We start from the raw sequence: 13,848 nt of genomic DNA, 5'->3' as shown, positions 1-13,848 counted from the left end.
AGAGAGGCAAAAGCTATAACCTTTTCAGAAAAAAGTTAATCTTGGAAGTCTCACAGTGCCACTTCCAAATAATTTTTTGAGTGAACACTTAGAATTTTGAATCTAATTAATGAATCTACTAAGAACTGCTCCTTTTCTCCAAGATTTACTCTTTCATATAGCTTGATATATTTCTGCACAAGATAACACATCTGATTATTAATATTTTTAGGTCAAAAGAAAATATATCTGTTTGCTCATAGGTTAAAAAAAAGGCATCAAGTTTATTATTAAGAGAACTACTATGGCCTTACTGGAAGACGGTTTTGCCAGGGATGTAAAGCAACTTTCACTCCATCGTTGAACAATATTCAGTGCACCTACCAAAATCTTGGATGCCTCTTCCTTTAGGCCAAAGCATACTTTGATTCACTTCAGAAACCAAGAGATAAAGACAAAAGTAAAGGGTTTCCTGTCCCTTTATTTTCTGCAAAATATTATTCCAAGTAATATTTAGGTAATGCCAGTACTTTTTCCATTCCTCTTCCTATAGGTAAAATCGTCCAAATGGATCTGGCCTGCAGAGCTAATGATTGTACTTCCAGGATTGGGAGCAGATGGGAAAGGTGTGGCCCAAACTCCCAGCTGAGTCTCTATGGGACTCACCAGGGACCATTCCAAAGAGTTAATACATGGGGAGGGACGTGTACTAGCCCATTTGGCTTCTTTTCTCACTTTGAACATTGAGGGGAAAGCTCTTTCTCCCCAAAATTTAAAAATAAACAGTATGATTTCTATATGGAGAATTTGAAGCATTACAAAGCTGTCCTGAGGCAGATATGCAACTGCTTCCTGAAGGAACAGGTCTTGTACTTTGCTCAAGAACAATCATGAAAAGTCTATTTATCGCATCTGCCTTGCATGAGGAGAAACTAGTGTAAATCATTGCCAGGAGTTCTTCAGAACTCGTTGTTCTTGAGGGTTTACAGTAACAAAAAAATATGCATTTGTGTTGGGCACAGCCTGTGTGATGGTTAATTTTATGTCAACTTGACTGGTCCATGGAATGCCTAGTTATTGGGTCAAACATTATCCTGTATGTTTTTGAAAGGGTGTTTTGGGGTAAGATTTCTATTTAAATTAGTGGACTTTGAGTAAAGCCAATTGCTTTCCATAAAGTGGGTGGGTTTTGTCCAATCAGTTGAAAGCCTGAACTGAATGAAAAAGACCAGCCTCCCCTGAGCAAGAGAGAATTCTTTAGAAACAGACATCAGACTTGACCTGCAGCATTGGCTCCTTCCTGGGTATCCAGCTGCCACCCCACCCAGCAGATTTTGGACTTGTCAAACTCCATAGTCATGTGAACCAATTTCTTATAATAAATCTCTCTATATCTCTTTATCTATACATCAATATATAGATATATATATACATCCCATTGGTTCTGTTCCATTGGACCATCCTGACTAACACAGATGAGAATGTATCTTTTTTGTATCTAACATTTAGGTTTGCCTTCCATTCTCCTTTCCAACAAACAAGAACAAATTTACATATATCTTTAGCTACCAGCTTAGTAAGAAGGAAGTTAGTTAAGTTAGTGAATAAGTGGTTCAAGAAACGCATGCAATAAAATGGGCTGTTCCTGGACTGAATTCTCATCAACCTTAATACAAGAAGTCTCTGATTTCATGAATCATCATCTTCAATTAGAAGTTCCTGCCAACGGTCCCGAACCATTGAGGTCCAGAGACCTCCTGACTGCTTGAGGTGTGCTAGAGTTGAGGAGCTGAAGAATGACACTCACCTTGAGACTCTCTGAGTATGAAAGAACAGAATCCAAAAGAATCATAAAGAAATACAGTCTTCGATCATCAGGGAATTACGGATGGTTAAAAAAGAACCTAGAATAGGGTACCTTAGAGGCATTGGGAGCAAGAAAACAGTGAATGATTCAGAGACTTGGATCTAAGTAATACCTACTGAATAAAAAAACCATAATTTATCATCAAAGCAGCAAACTTTTAAGAAAAGTGAAAAGGGACTCTAATAATTAAATACATAAACTGAAACTTCAGGGCAAATGGGGATGTATAGACATGCTGCACGTAAATCAGAGGGCACTTTCCCTTGCCTGCCCACACAGAACTCTCTAGAAGGGAAGAATGCTGAGTGCTGGGGAAGGGATAAAGGAAAGAGCGAATCAAACAGGCAAATGCAGGGAAATTCTACTTATTTTTAAATGGTTTATTTTTAAATGAATTGTAAACAAAAATATAGCTATTATAAAGATGGAGAAAATACAGAAAGATACAGAGGGAAAAACAACAAATATTACAGTAAATGTTCATCTAATCCTTTTTAAACTCAGATGTATATTTCTAATTCCATGGTATTCAAACATATACCGTATTTTTAAAAATTAAAGTTGTAACACAAGCATTTCTATGTTAGGTCAAATTATTTGAACTATGATTCAGAGAGCTGCACAAAACTTTTCTAAGTGACAGTATTCTGATTTCCTAAGCCACCTTCTCTTTTCTAATCTTTAGATTATTTAAAAATTTTCACTACTCTTATTAATATACAAATCAATGTCAGTGAGGGTCCTCATGCACAGTACTCTTTTCCCCTGACAATGTATTTCCCACCTTAGGTCTCTAAAAAGTAAATATCAGGTTAAATATTTTGAAGGTTAGATATTTCTTACTTAAACCCATCTCCAAATAAAAAATGTTAAACATTTGCACCAGTAATCTCTGAACGCTCTGAATATATCTATTTTACCTTGAGTATTTCATCCATCTTTAACATTAGTATTTAAACTTTTGCTCTTCCAAAAAATATATATATATCATTATTGTCTTAACTTGTATGTCCTTGACTGCAAATGAGGTTGAGCATTTTTCCATGGTTTTGCTAACCGGCTCTATGTCTTATGGTACAGCAGTGCTCAACTTTTTGGTTTCAGGACCCATTTACACTTTTAAAAATACTGAAGACCTCAAAGTTTTTGTTTATGTGGGTCATAGGTTTTGGTATTTTATCGTATTAGAAATTGAAACTGAGAAGCTTTAAAATATCTACTTATTAATTAACTTTAGAAAACTATTACATGTTTTCATATATAAAATTTTAATGAAAAATAAGTTTCCAAAACCGAAAAAAATTTGAGAAAAATGGCATTGTTTTACATTTTTACAAATACCTCTAATGTGCAACTTCTTAGAAGACATATCTGCTTTGGTAACTGCAAGTAATTATAATACACTGCTTTGATTGAATTATAAGAAGACAATTTCAGTATCTCACAGATAGGTAGTTGGAAAAGGAGTAATATTTTAATTGCCTTTTCTGAAATTATAGGTATTCTTTTGTGATACTACACAAAATTCAACAAGCAGCTGTTTCTTAAAGGTTACTTTCAAAACAGAAGCTAAAACCACATCAATGAAATTTTAGTGTTCTTTTCATTGAAACCCCCACTGGCATTTCTAGGACTTTGAACAGATTTTTTTTAACCCTGCATGATTTTAAAATATCATGCCTTAGCCATTTAAAAAATATTAGTTCACTGAGTTATGCAAAGCTTCCAAATGTTATCACATTTCATTACAAAATGTCAAAAAGTCAAATTCATTAATATTACTACCCGTCTTATCAGAAAAGTCTCAAAGAACTAGAAGGCCGTGTTTCACCATAATCGTTATACATTTTCCAGTATTCTGGTTTTTACTTGGAAACTCAAATCTTATCACTGGCAACAAATACAACTGCTTTCCTTAAAGTGATGGCTTAGTTCCTTCAGTTTCAAGAAAATGTCTGACAAATACCTAAATCTGAAGAACCGTAATCTGTCAGTTATCTCAAGGACAAATGTAGTTCCATGAAAAAAACATCTAGTTCATCTTGCAATTACAAAGTGCTTTCTCCAGACACTGTGGTACTTCAGTGCTCAACAAAAGTGCTTTGTTCATACCTTCCATTTTGTCACACAGAAAATTCACAATATGTGTCCCCAAGGATTGAGATTTAATAAAATTCATAACATAATGTTTACTGCTTCATGAAGGACATTCTTTAGTAAAATTGTTTTTGTGTTGTTGCTTTATTTTGCTCTGTTTTGTTTACCACAATGATTGCACAGTGGTGAAAAATACAGTGATTGCTATTTTGGTGCTATTGTCTTGATTCATGCTAAAGTATCAGGACATTTCCAACCGTTGTTTTTGTACAAGGTCAAACATTGTCTTGGGGACTTCCACAGGTCCGTGTACAACACACTGAGACCACTACTAAAGCGAATTTTCTATTCACATCTTTTGCACGTTTCCCCATTTGGAGGTTTCCTGGGTATAGGCTCATTGTATACTGCATATATTAACCTTTTGCTATAGTATTTGCTATTGAAATTACTGGCTGTTTGCCTTTGCATTAAAATTTTGACAATGATATAATTTTTATGCACAGATTTTTAAACATTTTATATACTCCTATCCGTTGGATCTTTTTGGTGTATAATGTCATCTCTTGCTTCATTTTTTATTGAAATTTTAATTGATATAATTATATATTCATATTCAGTTGTAAGAAATGATACAGAAAGATCCGAGGTACCTTTTACCAGGATTTCTTCTCAATAATAACACTGTAAAAAACAACAAAAACATTTTTTTGCAAAAAAATAGTATATTATCACAGTCTAATAAATGACAGCACTTTACCCAGCCCCAATTCAGTGACAATTAGAAGAACGCTGCAGAGGTCAGGCAAATGAAATAAAAATAAAGCCTTCGCTACCGACAAAGCTAGATTTCCAAAAAGCAGAAATAGAACAAATAATCCTACGATTTGGATGGAACCACAGAAAACCTTGAATAGCCGAAGAAATCCTAAGAAAGAAGAACAAAGCTGGAAGTATCATGCTCCTTGATTTCTAGCTTGTCAAAATGTCATTGTGGTAGACAGAACTCTAATATTACTCTCCTTATGTCTTGCCTTTGTGTAATTCCCTCCCTGTGAGTGTGGGTGGACTCTGTAAATGCGATAAGATACCCTCCTGTGATGCTGTGATTATCATGGGGTTTCCCTCCAGGAATCCCCCCAGGTCTTAACAGCGAAGAGTTAGAAAAGAACCCCTTGTGGCTCTAGCCAGCAGAAGGGAAAAGCAACCACTCTGAAATATGCTCTAAGTATTTTCCATAAGGAAGAGCTTCTCTCCAGGGGCAAACACTTTACCAAAGCCATATTCAATCTAGGGAGAAGAGCATTTACTCAGCTCCCTCTAGCTTTCCTGCCTCACTTAAAAGGGGAAAAAAAAATCTGAGACGCTCTTGTGAAGGTCACAGCCTGGAGCACTGGCCCACTAAAAGACTGATATTTAATCATCAGATTATAGAATGCTTCCCCTTTCCAATATTTTATCATCGTATCAACAAGGCTCCAGAATAATAGCTGGAAGGGCTGGAAGGCTCAAAGGAATTTCTAGGAAAGCCCAAAGCCATTAGGCAGACAAAAAGAAGTACACTAGAGAAATGTAAACCCTCTGGCACCTACAGCTACAGAAAACATTAAACATAGCCCAAGTCCTAGCCATATTACGAAACAATACGATAAAGGCATTTAGCTCAGTTCTTATTACCCAGGGCATCACTGCTCTAAGTATGCCTTTTAACAAAAAATTAAAAAGCATGTTAAAAGGCAAAGCCTCAATAGACAAAAAAAATCATCAGAACCAGACTCAGATATAACACAGGTGTTGGAATTATCAGACAGGATATTTAACTCATTATTAATATGTTACGTGTTCTCATGGAAAATGTAGACACCATTCAAGAACAGATGGATAATGTAAGTAGAGAGACAGAAACTTTAAGCAAGAATCAAAAGGATACACTAAAAATAAGAAACTGTAACAGAAATAAAGAATGGATTTGATGGGCTCATCATCAGACTGGACCTCGCCAAAGAAAGAATCAATGAGTTTCAAGATATATTAGTTGAAACTTGTCAAACTGAAATGCAGATCAAAAAGAATGGAAAAAAAATCAAAGCCTGTAACACCCAAGAACTTTGGGGCAACTTTAAAAAGTGCAATATATGTATAATTTGAATACCAAAAATAGAAGAAAATGGACAGAAGAAATATTTGAAATAATAATGATCAAAAATTTTTCCAAAATTAATGACAGACACCAAACCATAGACCCTTATGTTCTTTTTTCAGAATATAAGGATTTCGGTCACCTTATAAAGAGATATACAAAACAGAAAGATAACATAAATTCAAAAATGATGTAAGGAGACAAAAAGGTAGTGACATGTGTTAGAGCCAGAAATGAGGGGAATCTGCCTCAAATGCATTGCGTGAAGTTCTAAATACTTGTAAACCGGGGAACTCAATTTTGGCTTTAATTTTTGTAGTTAAAAAAAAAAAAACAAGAAAGGGAAGCATGACCAGCTCCATCAGTTATCTGAAAGGTCAATGCTCAGGGCCACATGTAGGTATCCACAGAAAGGCCAGAAAGAAATTCACCCCTGAGGTTCTCATTAGGAAGAGACTCTTAAAAAATGTAATACACAGTTTTGCTACAACAAGTAAACACTTAGCTTCATGACTAGCTACAGGTAATTAATTAAGGCTGTTCTTTTTATTCTTGTCCTATAGTGTAATACTCTCCAGGCTCAGACACAAAGGAGAGAAGTGGCATAAAAGCCTTAAGAAAAGCCAAGAAGCATGTCACTTGAACAGATTAATACTGACGGAGAACCTACGCTCCAGAATTGTTGAGTCTAAATAAGCTTGCTTAGGAATTTGTTCTTTGGGCAACAATAATTATATAAGCCTGGACAATGAGTTGTACAATTTTAATATGTAAATACAACTTTTTCTTCTTAAACTTAGCAAAGTTTATACTCATGAGAAATAAAACTTCCTTAAAACACATTTACTATAAATTGCGTAAGAGCAAAAACTTACTACTAAGTATGCAAAAGCGTAGCACTCTCTAAGTAGCAGAAAATGAGGTATCTATCTCTTGCTATGAGTATTTCTTAAACCCAGCTCCACAGTTAAAATATCAAATTACTAACCCAGGTGATTCATAATCATAAATAAATAATGATAGAAACCAATTTCCCTAGGGGAGGAAATGTGTGCAATTTTTACAGGATGCAGAACAAAGCGATGAGAATGCGCTGCTCTAGGGTTGGTTAGTTGGTTTTCACGATCCTAGAGAAAGGATATGGCAGAATCTTAACTTTCAAATTTTCATCCTGCTACCTATAAATGCACCTGCTTCCTAGTACATGATTAGACTATATGCTAAACAAATACCGTTGCTTAATTGCTAGCTGCCCTGGGTCCCACTATTTTCATGCCAGTCCTAGTGACATGTTGGTATGTGAGCATGGGGACAGCACCAGGTCACTCACTCCAAGGCTGCATTTCCCTGATTCCATTTTAGTCTCCTCTTGGTCTCCCAAGGACCATCCCGGCAATACAGTGTAGCTGTCTGAAGGAGCAGAAGTTCCTGTGCATAGAAGGGATTTCCAAAGGAGTAGGGTTTGTTCTAGTCCAATTTCACTAAAAAACAAACACAAACCCCAAACCCCAAAACCCAAGTTCTATCTCCTTATGTGGTTATCTGGTCGAGAGTCCCTGAAAATTCTATTTTTCTTTGACTTGATTTTAGGGAGCATGCCCTTGCATGGTGTGGACAGGGGGTTTGGAAGAAGAAGACTTGTCCTACTCAAAGATTAGAGCATGCCTCACACAGGCTGCCAGCTTGCCTGTTTCAAGCATGACCTTCATAAGGGTGAGTAATGAGAATGTTTAGAGACCTTATTCAACTGGTGCATCCAATGGGTTTATCTCGAAGGGAGAGTAATCAGGAATTGACTGCATTTTTCTCTCATCACAGCCTGTAACCATCTCCGTTGTCAGACATTCCCTTTGAAATAATCTTAGGTCCCATAGCTTTCAGTTATTCCTCTTTCTAATAATTAGGACTTGGTTTCAGGCTTTAAAACTCCCAAGTTCCAGCCAATGCAAAACTTCAGTCTTATACTCTTACAGTCAATATAATTGTCTTATACGGGCTTGGGAACTTCCGTGGGGAGGAGGGATGACCTGCTTTTCCTACTGCCCTTCCAACTCTGCTACTTCCATGTCTTGCTTCCTTCTCTGGCATGTTGCAGGCAGAAGGTAGGGGGAAGCGAGAGGCACAAACCTCCCGAGGTCCCTCTGATGGGAGCAGTCGTGGTCCAACAGCCAGTGACTCTTTGAGGCAGGCAGAGCTAGGTGCCCTTTGAGCACCTTGTGAGTTTCTGTGGGAGGCTTCTTGTGTGCTTTTCTGAAACAGTGAATGACTCTTAGTTATTTCCAAACGTGGCAAAGTACAGTCTTCCCTGTATTTATTCAGGAGTGCATTCCTGAAAAATTAGAGTATGTTAGAACAGCACCCAAAATACTGGGTAAGTTTACCTATGCAATGGAGTTCAGTTCTGGGTTCAGAGAATTATAAACAGGCTTTTCACCAATGGGACATCTGAAGGTTGTGGGGGAAGTGGGACAATTCTCTACTGTGTGGGACAGCCTTATGCATTGCAGGACGTCAAGTATCCCCACCGCCTCCCACTAAATGTCAGAGGCAGCACCCCCACCCCCTCGTTATTGTGACAGCCAAAATTACCCATTCACATTTCCAGAAACACTCCATCAGGGAGTTGTAGTGCTCTCATCGATACCTCTTGCAGTTACTTTTTGAGCATGGGGACACACTGTCTTCCATCCTCAACTCTTGGTCTTTAGCTGAACCTTGAAGACAACAGTCCTGACTAAGAAAACCACCACTAGGAGTTTCAGATTCAACTACACTGACTGTGATATGCACTAAGAACTTAAATTCTCACAGAATTGGGATAGGTTAAACTTTTGCAAGTGAAAAGAGTCAGAACAGTTAGATAATTTATCCGTGGTCAATTCAGCTAACAAATGGCAGCATCAGAATTTGAATTACAGTCTTCTGATTCCAGCACATTAAAATAACTAAGCTGGACTTAAGTGAGAAAGACAGAGCAAAGATAACACATTATAAGATGGGGCCAGGGATAAAGTTTATATTCATAAAATGCCTGCCATGAAGTTCAGTAGACTCCATAAGGCTAGATTACAAATTTTGCTCCAAAATAAAAAGGAAGAAACATTTCAACTCCATAATTCATGAAACCTAAAAGATAAACTAAAGAGAATCACTACCCCTAATTTTAATCTTACAGTTCTTTCTGAACATCTGTGGTCCCAATTATCTATTGCCATCACTTAGCACTTAGGATATAGCAGCTGGTATGGTTATCTTTCTATGCGTGTTTTCCCTCCCTACTTTAATTGTAGACACAGAGCAGAGACCATTTCTTACTGCTTTGTATTTTCTAGTGCATACATCATCCCAAATCTGTAATCCGATGAGTTTTTTTTTCATTTCATTCATTGAAACTCAAATACATAGCCATAACTAATAGACAAGTCCTAACTGAAGCAGAGGTAGAGGTCTAAGCCCCGTTTTCACCCTTCCCCCAGCTACCTGCACACACACACACACATATGCCCCTTCCCTAGCCTAGCCCTGCAAGAAACACATCAAGTTGCATGGAGCACACTTTCAAGAGGGGGTGCTGGCAGTTTTGGCAGGATGGTCAGTAGCCTCTCTTCCCAGGAATACTACCCTCCCCTTGTCTTTCCAGCCAAAGTGGAAAAGCATTTTTTCTTGTCTCTTGATGCTTTATCAGACCTTGTTGGTTTTAGCTCAGCCCTCTCTTCAGTAAACTGTCCCTTCATTAAATTCTCCCTGGTGCCATACCATGAGTGTGCTAGTTGCTTCCCAAGGGGCTCCAACTGATAAACAGCAATGCACCAAAAATCAATGAAAACCCATTTGCCAAAAGATAATTTGCTCACTTACTGAAGTTCTTTTCCTCAAGATTTTCTCTTGGCTGTAGCATCCCCTATGTCCTCCCCACTGCCCACTCCCTCTCCTGCGTCTGCCCAGCCTCTCCCTTTTCTACTCCTTCACCCTGCCCTCTACTCACTTTATATTGTCATCTGATAATTTGGGGGGAAATTAACTTTCAGCTAACTGGCTTTAAATCAATTCGCCTTTGGCTCACTGATTTTCGATGAACTGATCATTCAGAGCACTGCTCTTTCTGAAAATTAGCTGTCAGCAAATTTGACATTTTGGAAACTTCCTTTGAGCTTGCTTTGAAAAGTATTGTAGCAGGTTGATTCTGTGAGAAATGATGATGCCATTAATAATAAATAGTTCTAACTCCCCGACCTCTCTAGAGCCTGCATTCTCCTCTCCATCTCAAGCAAAGCACTGCTCACTGATATCCTGACCTATGTCCTCCCTTGGCCGTTAACCGACTCCAGACTGCCCTCCACATGCTGCTAAACTCTTCTTTCTAAGATACAGATCTAACTATATGTCTTATCTGCTTAAACTATTCCAATTGGTTCTTAATACTTAAAAGACAATTGCTAAATGCTCATATTTGGCAATAAACTCTTCTATGACACTCTGGTTCCTGATGATTTGTCTAATCCTATGCCATACTCACACCTGCACTGCCATGGACTGAACAACTTGCAGTGCAAAAACCTCTAGGTTTTTGGACCTAGAGGAACTTGCTCCTGCTGTTCCTTCTGCTTGGAATACTCTTTAAACCCCATCCCCCTGATACTCATGTCTTCCTTGCTTTGATCGGAGATCATTGTATTAGTGAGGTTTTAGATGCTATAGGCCAAGTGGCATATAATAATCCCCAAATTTTGGTGGATTACAAGTGTAATCATTTACCTTGTGCTCACCAGTTTGCAGGGCAGCTGGGGCAGCCTTGTTTCAGGCTGTGGGTCATGTTTACATCTGCTCCTCATGACTCTCATGATGGGGCCTGTGGCTACTCGGTGCCTGTTTTTCTCCTGGGGTGGCAGGTCAGCAGAAGCAGTCAATCACTAAAGTGCGGTTAAAGCTCTTTAACATTCCATTGTTCACTGTCTGGCATATGGCCAAGCACAAAGTCAGTGGGATGAAAAAGTTTATTCTGCCTATTCATCAGTCAGCGTCTGATGTCTCACAGAAAATGGTGTGGATGTGTAATTCTGTTATAGAGAAGTAGTAGGACCTGGGAACTATAATTTAACTGGCCCTAATCATCTTCTCAATGAAGCTTTCCCTTTTCCCAGGGCCTTAACAGAAGAACTGCTTCTTTCTCTGTGGATCCACTCCACAACAGACATAATCCCATGACAGCATCTTAACATATTTAGCAAACTTTCTACTTAAAATGCCTGTCTTCTATTAGATGATAAATCCTTGTTTTATTCATCTTTGTGTTTTTCAGAGTTATCACAGATACAGGCAGACATCAGTAAGTTGTTGCTGAATCAATTATTTAATGTTGTCACTAACTACATTGAGCAAAATAGCATAAATGAGTGTAAAAAGTCTAAATGGATCATGTAAACTCAACCATGGAGAGAAAAACAAGTTGCAGATCTTTTTATCAAGTTCAAAAAGAGAGGGGGGCCTTTTATTACCCATTTGTCTTTGAATACATAAAACAAAGCTATCCAAGGCAGAGCCAAAACTTTGAGGACAATAAACTTGGCTTCTTGTGAGCACATGGGGCAAATGCTTGATGCTGATTTAATCCAGAAGGGGTGGGGGGGGCTCTCAGACATGGGTGGATATGGTGGGAAAGAAAGGCACTCCCACACAGGGAAGGTGTGGTGGGGGACTGCTAGGGGGAGGACACATCAAATGAGAAAACAGTCTTGAGGCTGTATTTAGAAGAAAATTGTGTGGAGCTCTTTAAATGGGGAAGTAGCTACATTTTAAGCAAAAGTCAGCCTGCTGAAAAAAGAAAAAACTCATTGGTTATATGTTTTTGTAGATAATGGAACAAACTTAAAAATATCTCAGAAATATTGTCTAGTATTTATTTATAAGATGAGATGAAATGAATTTGTGAGATTAAATTAATATAATTCATTGTGTTTTTGACAGTCCGTAACAAATCTTCATCTCAGTGCCGTTACTGATGTTTACTCAGGCTCTGTTCTGTGAATATTGATTATGATTTCTGCTTTTTTACCAAGTAATCATTTATCATATTTCATTTAGTTAAAGTGGATTGTGCAAGATGGGGGAAATATCACTGAATCAAAAAGAAACTAAAAACGTTAAAATTAAAATATCCAACTCCTCTCATTGCTTTGTTCTTCACAAGACTACCTTTGCACTATCTGTCTCCCAGGTCTAGCAAAGGAGGGATACGTGGGGGGAGGGGGGGAGAATTAATTTACTGTCATTTTCTGGATTTGGATTTCAGTATTTTTTTTTTTTTTCATCATCGTTAAACCTGCAAAGTTTTCTCTGCAGAGTTAGGTCCCTTAGAAGCCAAGAAAGACCTCAAAGTAAGAGTTAAGATTGCCTAACAAAGTTCATTTTCCTTTGGGCTTAAGTTTTTATCTTTTCTATTGGAAAACAGGAGTTACTTTAACTTCCCTTAAATTCCCAAATTTCTAGGAATAGTTGGCTAGCTTTTAGTGTTTTTCTTCCTGATCTCAGCCTGCCTGGACCCAATTTCCACCACCTTCACTTCACTGAATCTGCTTCCATCAGAATCACTGAAGCCCTTCCTCGTACTCTCTGGAGTCAGCACTTAAAAATTTTTGTTTCTCACCCATCCAGCTTAGCATCTTTTCTCCTCTAATAGTCCATAACTATTTTTTTCCATGAATTTTCTCAACCCCCAACTTATCCCCATGGCTTCAGTTCCCATCTCTTTGCTGACAAAGAGACACCCTCACCCCCGGCCTCCCAGCCCCCAGCCCCAGCTCCATCCAGGTCAGTGTCGTCACCGCCAACCAGTCATACCTTGTGGTGGTTTCCAGAGAAGCTCAAATTCAATTTGTTCCTCACTGCACATAGTGACATCACCATCCATACATCTGACCAAGTCAGAAATGTGGACATCTTTCTTATTCCTTTTTCTCCTTTGTCCATTACTTCCAATCAGTGATTAATTGATTTTCTATCCTTGACAGCTCTCAAAGCAATCTATGTCTTTTTGTCTTAACTGCCATTCGCTAAGGTCAGGCTACATTATCTCTCACCTGACTTCCTGCCACAGCCTTGTAACTGATCAGCTCGCCTCCCAGTCTCAGCAGCCCCCAAACCACTGTCTATGCTGCAAGTAGGATTTTTTTCCTTCATACAAATATGATTTTATTACATCTCTGCATTAAGCCTTTCCATATTTCCCTACTGTCCTCACAATAGAACCAACAAGTCTTAACTTGGTGTAAAAGACCGTCATGATACAACTCAAAGAGGTCCTTAGCCTCATCAGTTACCACGGCCCCACCCCCACACCCAGCCATTTCCCACATAAAATTAACTTCTCCAGATTTACTGAATGGCTTCCACTTCCTAAAATGCATCATGATTTCTCTTGCCAGGTCTTTAAATGTGCTGCTTCCTTTGTTCTTCATGCACCACCCAGACCTGTCCCCACATCAACTCAAATATCACCTCCTTAGGCACACCTTCCTGACCCCTGTCACCAAGTATCCCCCACCCTGGGCACCCTGTTTGATTATTTGTTATCACTCCTGTTAGTCTATAGGTTCCTTGAAGACAAGGAGGGTCTCTTATTCATTGTTGAAACTCTGGTGCTTATTAAATATTTACTGAGTGAATATAAGCTAAAGATAAAATACAAAGATCAAAAGAAACTAGATGTATGAAAATGAAGTTCAGCTCCTTTGGTTATCCTCTGAGGAAGAGAACACAGTTTGCAGCC

The sequence above is a fragment of the Camelus dromedarius genome, chromosome 1 (assembly GCF_036321535.1).
Source record: "Camelus dromedarius isolate mCamDro1 chromosome 1, mCamDro1.pat, whole genome shotgun sequence".
Classification (NCBI taxonomy): domain Eukaryota; kingdom Metazoa; phylum Chordata; class Mammalia; order Artiodactyla; family Camelidae; genus Camelus; species Camelus dromedarius.
Note: the sequence above shows the minus strand (reverse complement) of the source record.